Genomic DNA, 10,301 nt, shown 5'->3' with positions numbered 1-10,301 from the left:
CTCTTCTTATTTTAAGGAGAAACAACATTGAGAATCTAATAAATGTTTCTCAGTAGTTTTAAGAAATGGAAAAAGATTGATAGAAAAAATGTAAAAGAATGAAAATATAGCTTAGCAGACATTTGTCTGTCCTGTGAAAAATCAATCTGTTGTGTTGGGAATTATTGCCCTTCTTTTATAAAAAATGTCTGGAGAATTTGTGAGTACATTAGAACACACAGGGAATTGTGGCAATCCTGAAAACACTGACCGGACATAAATGGGCCTATTCGAGATCTTCTTGCGAATATGTACACCTGCATTTCACAACTCCTAAGTCTTTTCTCAAAATATTTAAGGAATGGAAGAAAGTGCTAGAAGTTCCAAATGTGAGAGTGGAAGAAAGGCTAAAACTTCTCTGGTTTCAATTTTTATATGTCAATATTATTATTTTATGCTGCATTAAACATTTCATCTTCCCATTCAATAGATCTTTTCCTAGAAAAAGTAACTACTGTGGAACAGGAGGCCTAAGACTTTGGATCAAATTTACCAGAAACCGCCTGAGTTTTCAAAGGATAATTTATCCAAAACAAAGGTTGTCTCTTGAAATTATACCTTGGGGACTGAGAAAGAAAAACACTTTTTATCTGAGGAGTGTGAGCTTTCTATAATTATCAGGCGCAGAGAGGCATTGACATGTGGTAGTGTGCGACAGCAGTCATATCTCACTCCCCCTTGAGCTAAATAATTTCTTCTTGTGGCCACTTGCTATGTGGGCTCTAGACTGATGCCAAGTAGCTATAAAATGCCATATACCAGATCCCATAACTCATACCCTATAGTTCAGCAATGCATAGCCAACCACTAATCAACGTTACTTCTGTAAAACAATGAGAATTCCTGTCAAACAATTTTGTCTCAGCCTACTCCTTGCCCCCTTTGCCTTTAAAAACCTGCTTGTAACCAAAGCTGAACAGGGCATTCCCCCAAGACACTTGGAAGTGTGTCCTGAACAGCTATCCTCACGCTTAGCCAAAATAATCTATTGATGTTAATTTTGCCTCAGTTTCTTTATTTAGGTCAGCATGACAAAAAAGTAAATTATGCCAAGGTAAAATGATCAGCTCAGCTCTTCTCACATCAATGTTGTTTCTACATGTGAAGATAATACTACAAATGCAGTATTTCTCATTGTTTCAGACCACAACCCTTCATAGCTTGATATACGTCAAGACATATATAATAATGGCAGTAAAGCCAATAAAATCAGAGTGAGCTAAGAAGGTGATTTTCTTAGGACTTTTTTTTCCCCCAAATCAATTGCCACTTGGTATTTGTTAAAATTTAAACATGCCACTTGCAGAACCAATTTTTATAAGAAAAAAACAAAAACAAGGGTGAGAGCAGGAGAAATATAAAAGATGCTTAAAATTGACAGTAACAGAAAAATCTCACTCAAAGTAGCTTAAACAAAAAAAGGGAGGGGGGATTATCTCACTGACACAGAAAAAGCATTTAACAAATCTTTTATCTTTTCATGATAAAAGCACTAAAAAAAGAAATAGAAAGGAAATTTGTCATCATGAAAAGAACACATTTGAAAAACACCAGCTTTCCTCCTCAGATCAGGAACAAAACTTAGATGCTGGCATTTGTCACTAAGGTCAACATTGCCCTGGAAGTCCTAACCAAAGCAATTAGGCAAGAAAAATAAATAAAAGGCATTTACATTGCAAAGAAAGAAGTAAAATTATCTCTGTTCATACATGGCATAATTCTAAATGTAGTATATTCTGAAGAATGCACATCACGAGCTATTAGAGCTAATAAATAGATTTAACAAAGCTGCAAGAAACAAGATGAACATACAAACTCAGTTGTACTTCTGTACACAAGCAAGAAGCAACCCCAAAGGAATTTAAGAAAACAATTCTATTTATAATAGCATCCAAAAAAATAAAATATCTAAAATACATCTAACCAAGGAGGTCGTCTTAGTTCATTTGAGCTGTTATAGCCAAATACCATCGACTGGGTGACTTATAAACAACAACAATTTATTTATCACAATTCTCAAGGCTGGGAAGTCCAAGATTTTGTATCTGGTGAAGACCTATGTAAAAGGAAAAACAAAATTCCTCTCTACTCTCACACCCAACAAAGATAACTTCTGTGACCAGATGTGTGTGTGTGTGTGTGTGTGTGTGTACATAAGTTTTCTTCACACACCAAACAATTCTCCAGTAGACACCAACTGTGTGTTATAATTCAGTTCAATTCTGACACTATCTACCAGGAATGCCAGATCCCACAGGTTGAGGGGTCAGCTAGAATGGCTCACAGAACTCAGCAAAACATTTGCATTTATCAGTTTACTATAAAGGCTATTACAAAAGATACAGATGAACATCCAGAAGAAAAGTTGGATAGGGTGAGGTATGGGAGGCCTCAAAAGTCCCATGCACTCTCTGGGTGAATCACCCTCCTTCCTCAATGTGTTCAGCAACTCAAAGCTCATCTTACCTTGTTGTTTAAAGGATTTCATAAAACTCTATCAAGTCCTTCATCCCTGCAGAAGTTGGTGGGTGGCACTGAATGTTTCAACTCTCTAATCTGTAACCACTTGGTCTTTCTGATGACCCTTCATTCTGGAGCTCCATCCTAAGTAACTTTATTAGGATACACTTAGGAGTTATCAAAATGGCTCATTATGAACAACAAAAGATGCTTGTATACAGTACTCAGAACATTTCAAGGGTTTTAGGTGCTTTAAGACATGGACTGGAGACAAAGACAAAATATATTTCAAATTATACCACACCCTGTTTCACAGTTCATAGATGACTTCCTCTTGCTGTGTCCATACTTGGTGGAATGAACAAGACAGCTGTCTGGGATCTCTCTCTCTCTCTCTCTCTCTCTCTCTCTCTCTGTCTCTCTCTCTCTCTCTCGCTCTCGCTCTCGCTCTCGCTCTCACTCTCTCTCTTTTGTGAGATTTGAAAAGTTTATTATATGTAAGATGTATGTTTATGGAAAAGAAAATGTCTCTCAAAGAAGCTTTAAAAAAGGTTAGGTTTTTACATTTTTAAAACTCATTAATAAGACACCAAATTCAAGATTAATTATAGTTACACTGTTCAATGTAATCCTCTTTGGATAAAAGCTAATAATGATTTAAATGGATAAATTACAAATGCATTTATTGATTAGTAATTAAAAGCAATACTTAGGAACTTAAGCAGCTTGTGCCAGACAGAGCAAAGAAAATTCTCGATATATGTATATATATTTTTAAATTCCGGTAATATTTTCTTAAATTCCTGTCAAGAATATAATCAGTATTAAAGTATTAAATCCTTTTGACTGACACCTGGATTATTTTATCACTTAACCTAGTGACATGGTGATTCTTTTTTTTCTGTCAGATGTAACTGATAATCAGTTTAGTCTTTAAGATAAATGAAGTGATAACTCACCTCACAGCATCTTGTGGAAAATATTCAAACTACATTCAAAATACTTTTTTAAAATAGAGAACTCTATTGCTCCACAAGAAACTGTTTAAAACCATACGTTGGCTGTCGTAATAGTAACTAAATTATATCCAATCCTGAAGGTAGAAAAACCCCTGAAAGGAAATATACAGCCTATAGTATACCATATACAGGCTATTTTCTTATTTTACAAATTCTCTCAATTTGGGGAAATTCAAATCTTTCCACAGTTCCCTTACTGGGCAGTGCCATGTAAAATTATTTACCTAACATTATTATGATCACGGTTTATGATTAAAATTCATATGATGAACACTTATATGTAGCAGCTGCCATATTGGCTGTTGGTTTGACAATATTTGTGGTTCAATTAAAGAACATGCATTCATTAAATTTGGCACTCAAGACAGATTGGCACAATACACGCAGTCTGAGAAATCTCTTACCTCAAGCCAGTCATCGCTGAACAAGCCATATCCCAGTCACATTTTCTAAATCTTTACTTGTATTATAACTGACTTTTAAAATGCTTCTTAAAACATCTCACAGAATATGAAAAATACACTTTAAAAACCAATTATCTGAATGCATGTTGGAAATGAAGCAGGATAGCAGAGCCAGTGCCAGCTGTGAAAACATGGGGGATCTGGGGCAGGGGGAGATGGCCCAGGCTCATGGTGTCCATGGCTAGTGTGAGTTTCTGCTTCTGGTGCCCCAGAGAGCTTAATCTATGAGGCAAGGATTCTCCAGGCCCCAGGGTGAGAGTGAGAGGACAGCTGCCAAAAGCCCAAGAGTGGGGACAGGTCCAAAGAGGCAGGTATTGTTAGGTTCACAGCATCTGCATGTGGCTCCTTGGGCAGGCTTACTTTATGAGCACTTACCTTGGCCAGATCAAAACCTGGGTTGAGCTTATAAGGTGACTGAGGCTCTTGCAGAGGCAAGTCCTCAAACAAATGAATAATCCCAAAACCTTTAGTATCTGCTTTGAGGGGCAGCCCTACAAGTGGAGATTATGAGGTAGAAGTGGTGTACTTGTGGTTGGGAAAGGGGTAGAGGAAGAGAGCCAGGGGACATCAAGGGGTGGAGGAAGGTGAGGGACTCTGGCAACGGCTGTATAGAACCGGAAACTTATTACGGGCCGACTGAGGGTGAGGCTGTGGACCTCAGCTGGCAAGCTACTTGCAGCCGCCTTCATCTGGAACAAAGGTGAGTTGGTGTGGAAGGTGCTCAGAAGGTCTCCAGTCTGCAAACGCTCCTTCATCAGCTCCTGTGAGTGTCTTTTTGGCATGCTGAGTGTGGTGGTCCATGCACACAAATCGTGGGCACAGAACTGGCACAGAAAGTGCTTGCATCTTGTGTGAGCCACAAGGTGGCGTCACATATCCTTCTAGGTGTAGGAGCATCTTTCACAGTGGTCAACATTGGTGCTTCTTTTCCTTGGTTCCACTTGAAGGTTTTTCTTCTGTATGGGCTTTGAGGCGGTCCAGCAGCACCTCGGTGCTCCTTAGCTCCAGGGTGCAGCCACCACTGGTGAGGCCCACTGCTGGTTGTGTGGAGGGCCAGGTGTCTCTTGTAGCCCAGCATAGTGTTGTACTTCTTACCACACTCCTCACACCCAAAGGCCATTTTGTTGGAGTTGTGAGTCTGGAGGTGGTTCTTCAGGCGGTCTTTCTGGTTGAAGGCATCTCACAGTGAGTCCATTGATGAGATTTCTGGGGAGAAAAGGTAGGCATGTACCTCACCAGTTTATATCTGGAAACAAAGCCTCTGCCACAGTCAGCGATAAACATTTTTTTGTGTGTGTTTTTTTTTTCTTGAGTTGGAGTCTCACTCTGTCTCCCACGTTCGGTTAATTTTTTGATTTATTGTGGAGACGAGGTCTTACAAAGTTGCCCAGACTTGTCTCAAACTCCCAGGTTCAAGCAATCCTCTCGCCTCAGCCTCCCAAAGTGCTGGGATTACAGGCTTGAGCCACCATTCCTGGTGGCTGAAAACATTTGTACGGTGGCTCAAGCCTATAATCCCAGCACTTTGGGAGGCCGAGATGAGAGGACATCCTGAGTTCGGGGGTTTGAGACCAGCCTAAGCAACTTGGCAAGACCTTGTCTCTACAGTAACTCAAAAAATTAGCTGGCGTGGTAGCGAGCCCCTGTAGTTCTAGCTACTTGGAAGACTGAGACAGAAGGATCGATCACCTGAGCCTGCAAGTTGAGGTTGCAGTGGTTGTGAGCGTGCCACTGCCCTCCAGCTTGGGTGACAGAGTGAGACTCCAACCTGAAAAAAAAAAAGAAAAAGAAAACATATGTACGACTGCTCCCTGGAGAGAGAATAACTGTGGATTGTGAACTTCTTCCAGAGTGAGGAACGTCTTGTCATATAATTGGCAGGGAAATGTGGCCATGGGCTTTGTTTTTCGCATCTTTCTTTGCTGATGTCCTGACCAAATGCTGTGATAATAAGCACAAATGGAAAGAGAGTGTTGGGAACATCAGTAGAATCACTGCAGCTGAACTAGACCAGGGGAGAGGCAGCATCATGAACCTCTCAATTACAGTGAGCTTTCTTTCCTGCTTTCCTACATTTCAGTTTATATGCGGTCAGAAGCTGCGGGGAGAAAGTCTGAGGCACAGGTGAGATTCAGAAACAGAAAGGTAATCTGCATCACTATAACTGGGGCATGTCCCAGATCACCGGATTGTCTACTGGGTGGCAGGAAACATCTGCTATGAGTCAGGTGTGGAGTCCACCTGGAAGCTTGGCTGAAGATTCTAACCTGTGCAGTTGTTTCCTGAGCAATCTCAGAGGGAAAGTGACTTCCATTAAAAAAAAGAAGAAAATTTTTTTAAAAAAAAGAAACAAAACAATAAACCAAAAGGACAAAAAGCCAAAATAAAGTTACCTCAGTGATTTCAGGTGAGCAACTTGGAATTGGCTCATATTTTTGGCTCCAGCCGTCCTACAATTTTTCCAAGAATGTTTTTCTACCCCAGCCTTCCCATCTAACCCATGAACAATACACTCCCAGCTGAATGCCTTTTTGGTTCCCTAAATCCAAGGACATTCAAAGCTTAACGTTTGTGTCTTAAAACTTTGTTTTGGCCGGGCTTGGTGGCTCAGCCTGTAATCCCAGCACTTTGGGAGGCCGAGACGAATGGACTGCTTGAGCCCGCGGGTTGGAGACCAGTCCGGGTAACTTGGTGAGACCTCATCTCTACAAAAAATAAAAAGTTAGCCCAGCGGGGTAGCGCGCACCTGTGGTTCTGGCTACTTGGAAGGCTGAGGCGGAAGGATTGCCGGATCCCAGCAGGTCGACTCTGGGTAGCCATGAGCATGCTACTGCATTCCAGCCTAGGCCACAGAGCAAGACTCCAACTCAAAAACAAAACAAAACAAACAAAAAAAATTTGTTTTGCAGACCTTGGGCTACTACTCTCTCTGTCTATATTGTATCCTATCTGAAACTCTGGCCACTGCCATACTGGGTAGTTAATCACCATGGCAACATCAAGCCCCTCCCACTATTATATTTCACAGGAAGGTCTTTTGTAAACCAATCGATTCCCATTCCTAGTCTCCTGGGGAAAAAAAATTATAAAAGCACCCAGCTTCAAACTCAGCGCCAAACACTCCTTCAGTGTCTGACACCCTTTCTAGTCTTGGAGAGGTGAATCTACCTTTTTTCTCTGATTTACCTTCTAAATAAACTTTTTAAAAACCTACTCTTTGTGCAACTCTTTGCATCCTTCCCATGACACTGGCACACTGACCTAACACAAACAAAATTTCATACAGAACTTATCTACAGATGCTCAGTTAAATTCCTGAAATTCCCTCTAACTGGCTAAGCTGAGTTAAATAGAAACCTCTAAACCCATCTGTACGGCCAAGGTGATACAATGTTTTAATTGACTTAACTTTGTCGTGGGATCCATTTCTACACCTGAGGTACCACAGATTTTCTCTCAACCATATGATTTTTTTAATAAAAATGAAAACATTGGAAAGGAGAAAGAATAAAAATATCATAATGCAACTAAGAAGTTGCTAATATATGCCCAATGGCAATGTATGTTCATTTAAAATGCAATTATTTCTACCTTCCTTAATCAGAAATAAATTCAGCCTAAAAGAAAATGTGTGTGAAATTTACTCAGAAGCAAAATCTAGTGAAGTTTGGCTTATCTAGCAGGCTATGACTCAGTTTTTATATTATGTTAATATGATTATTAATGCTTATAAGAAACTGAGGTAATATAAGATCTCAGAAAGTCTTCTGAATCAAATATTTTGTTCAGAACAGAGATTTGCTTATGACAAAAGTTTTATTTCAAAATAATTTTAAATTTACAGGAAGTTGCAAAAACAAAAGTTGACAAGAAGTTTCTGTTTAACCTTCACCCAGTTTTCTCCAATGGTAACTAACATCTTGCACAATTAGCATGCACTATTAAAACCAGGAAATTGGAGCAGTTTCTCTCACCCATGCCAGTTCTGGCAGGTCTCCATTTCTTTCCTCTCTTTTTTCTCTGACAAACTTTGTTTTAAAATTTACAAAAAAACAAAACCAGGAAATTGACATTGGAACAATCCACAGAGTCTATTCAGCTTTCACCAGTTTTACATGCACTCATTTGTATGAGTGTATAATTCTATGCAATTTTTTTACACATGTAGGTTAATGCAACTACAATAACAATCACAATAATGAACTGTTCCATCACCACAGTGTGATACTGTGAAATATATATTTGGCCTCTGCTTCCAGTTTCTGAAACACTCATAGATAGAGGTAGTAGGAGAACCTTTTTTTCTAATATTTCATCTTTGATCTCAGTTCCTGACACAGAAAACTTAAGCCTAAGTGACAGGATCATCTGACACAGAGCTTCTAAATCCCTTGGAATTTCCTGGGTGAGCAGAAGGAGCATCTTTTGATCTAATGAGGTGACTCTGGGTGGGCTCCTGGATCATCTCAGGTAGGGGGCTGGTTGCCAGAGAAACCAACTGTGTGATTAGAGGGTTAGAACTTTCAGAGGAGGTTGCTGAAGGTTGAGTGGATAACTAATGGTCAATCATGTATTCAATCATGCCAATGTAATGAAGCCTCCATAAAACCCCCAAGGAATGAGGTTTGAACACTGGGTGGTACCTAGAGGGTGATATACCCAGAGAGGACATGGAAGCTCTACATTCCTTCTCAAATAATCTGCCCTATACTTCTCTTCCATGTGGCAGTTTATCTGTATCCTTTGCAATATCTTTTGTAATAGATGGATAAATATAAGTAAACTGCTTCCCGAGCTCCTTGAGCCACTCTAGAAAATTAATCAAGCTCAAGAAAGGAGTTGCAAGAACCCTTATAGCCAATGAGTCAGGAGCACAAGGCTTGTGATCGGCATCTGAAGTTTGGAGAAGTCTTGTAGGATTGACACCTCAATCTGTGGGTATTTGACACTACCTCCAGGTAGATAGTGTCAGAATTGAGTTAAAGTTTAACTCCCAGTTGGTGTCTGCTAGAGAATTGCTTGGTGTCTGGGGATATCTGGTGTCAGAAGTGTTGTGTTGAATGATATATGAAAGGAGAGAGAAAATAACGGTGTCTTCCCACCAACAAGACTCCCTTGAGTTACCCTTGAACACCACTAACACCTTTACCACTGCTATTCCTTGGCAACCACTAATCTGTTTTCTATCTACAATTTTGTTTTTCAAGAATGCTGTATAAAATGAATCATTATAGTATGTGACAATTGGGAATCAGTTTTTTCTGTTCAACATAATTCTCTTAAGATACATTCAAGTTGTTGTGTGTATCAATAGTTTGATGGGTTTTATTGCTGATTAGCATTCCAGGATATGAATGTTCCACAGTTTGTCCAACCATTGAGCGCTGACGGATATCTGGGTCGTTTCAAGTTTTTGTCTGTTATAAATAAGGGCACTATGAACAATTATTTACAAGTTTTTGTGTGAAAATACATTTTCATCTTTCTGGAACAAAGACCCAGGAGTGAATTTGCTAGATCATATAGTAGTTGAGTGTTTAGTTTTATACAAAACTACCAAACTGTTTTCCAAAGTAGCTGTATCATTTTACATTTCCAGCAGCAATGTATGAGTGCTCCAGCTTTCCCACATCCTCATCAGCATTTAGTGTTAGCGCTATTTTTCATTTTAGCCATTTTGATATCTGATTGTAGTTTTAATTTGTATTTCCCTAATGGCTAGTGTTATTTGCTATCTGCTTAGCCTCTTCAGGTCTTTGGTTCATTTTCTAATTGGATTTCTTTTCTAAACCACTAAGTTTTGAAAGTTTTTAAGATATTCTAAATGCAAGGCCTTAGTTGAATACATGGTCTGCAAATATTTTCTTCAGCTTGTAGCTTATCTTTTTATTCATTTCACATGGTCTTTCACAGAGCAAAAGCTTTTATTTTGATGAACGTCTAAAACACCAACTTTTTTATTTATCATGTTTTTAGTACCATAAGACAGTTTTAAATAAGTCTATATTTTCTTTATCACTCTCTGAAAAATGGAAATCCATGTGAGGCAGATGGATACTAAACTATCACAAATTAACCAAAGTACACTATTCCCTTGCTACCTTAAGTATTAAATATTCTACATCAAATATTGTATATTAGAGCAACATTTTAAATTACAGGAAGTTTAGTATATCATCATGGTCATTCTTAACTGCATTTTTTAGGAGGACAGAGCAAAAAGAATTGTGATGTTCTTAGATAATATCTACAAAATAACTCCTGCCAGTCCACTGGCAAAAAAAATGGCAAAAGACTGTTTTTTAAAGTATGATTTTTG

The 10,301-nt window shown here is 39.0% G+C and overlaps 1 pseudogene; it reads right to left on the bottom strand.

Annotated features, from left to right (window-relative positions):
* Window positions 1–4,053: 4,053 nt before the first annotated feature.
* Window positions 4,054–5,877, bottom strand: LOC103268381 (annotated as a pseudogene).
* Between the last annotated feature and the right edge of the window lie 4,424 nt (window positions 5,878–10,301).

This window comes from Carlito syrichta, unplaced genomic scaffold, assembly GCF_000164805.1.
Source record: "Carlito syrichta isolate Samal-C Ts95f unplaced genomic scaffold, Tarsius_syrichta-2.0.1 Scaffold308821, whole genome shotgun sequence".
In the NCBI taxonomy this organism is placed as follows: Eukaryota; Metazoa; Chordata; class Mammalia; order Primates; family Tarsiidae; genus Carlito; species Carlito syrichta.
Note: the sequence above shows the minus strand (reverse complement) of the source record. Positions and strands in the feature narration are given on the sequence as shown.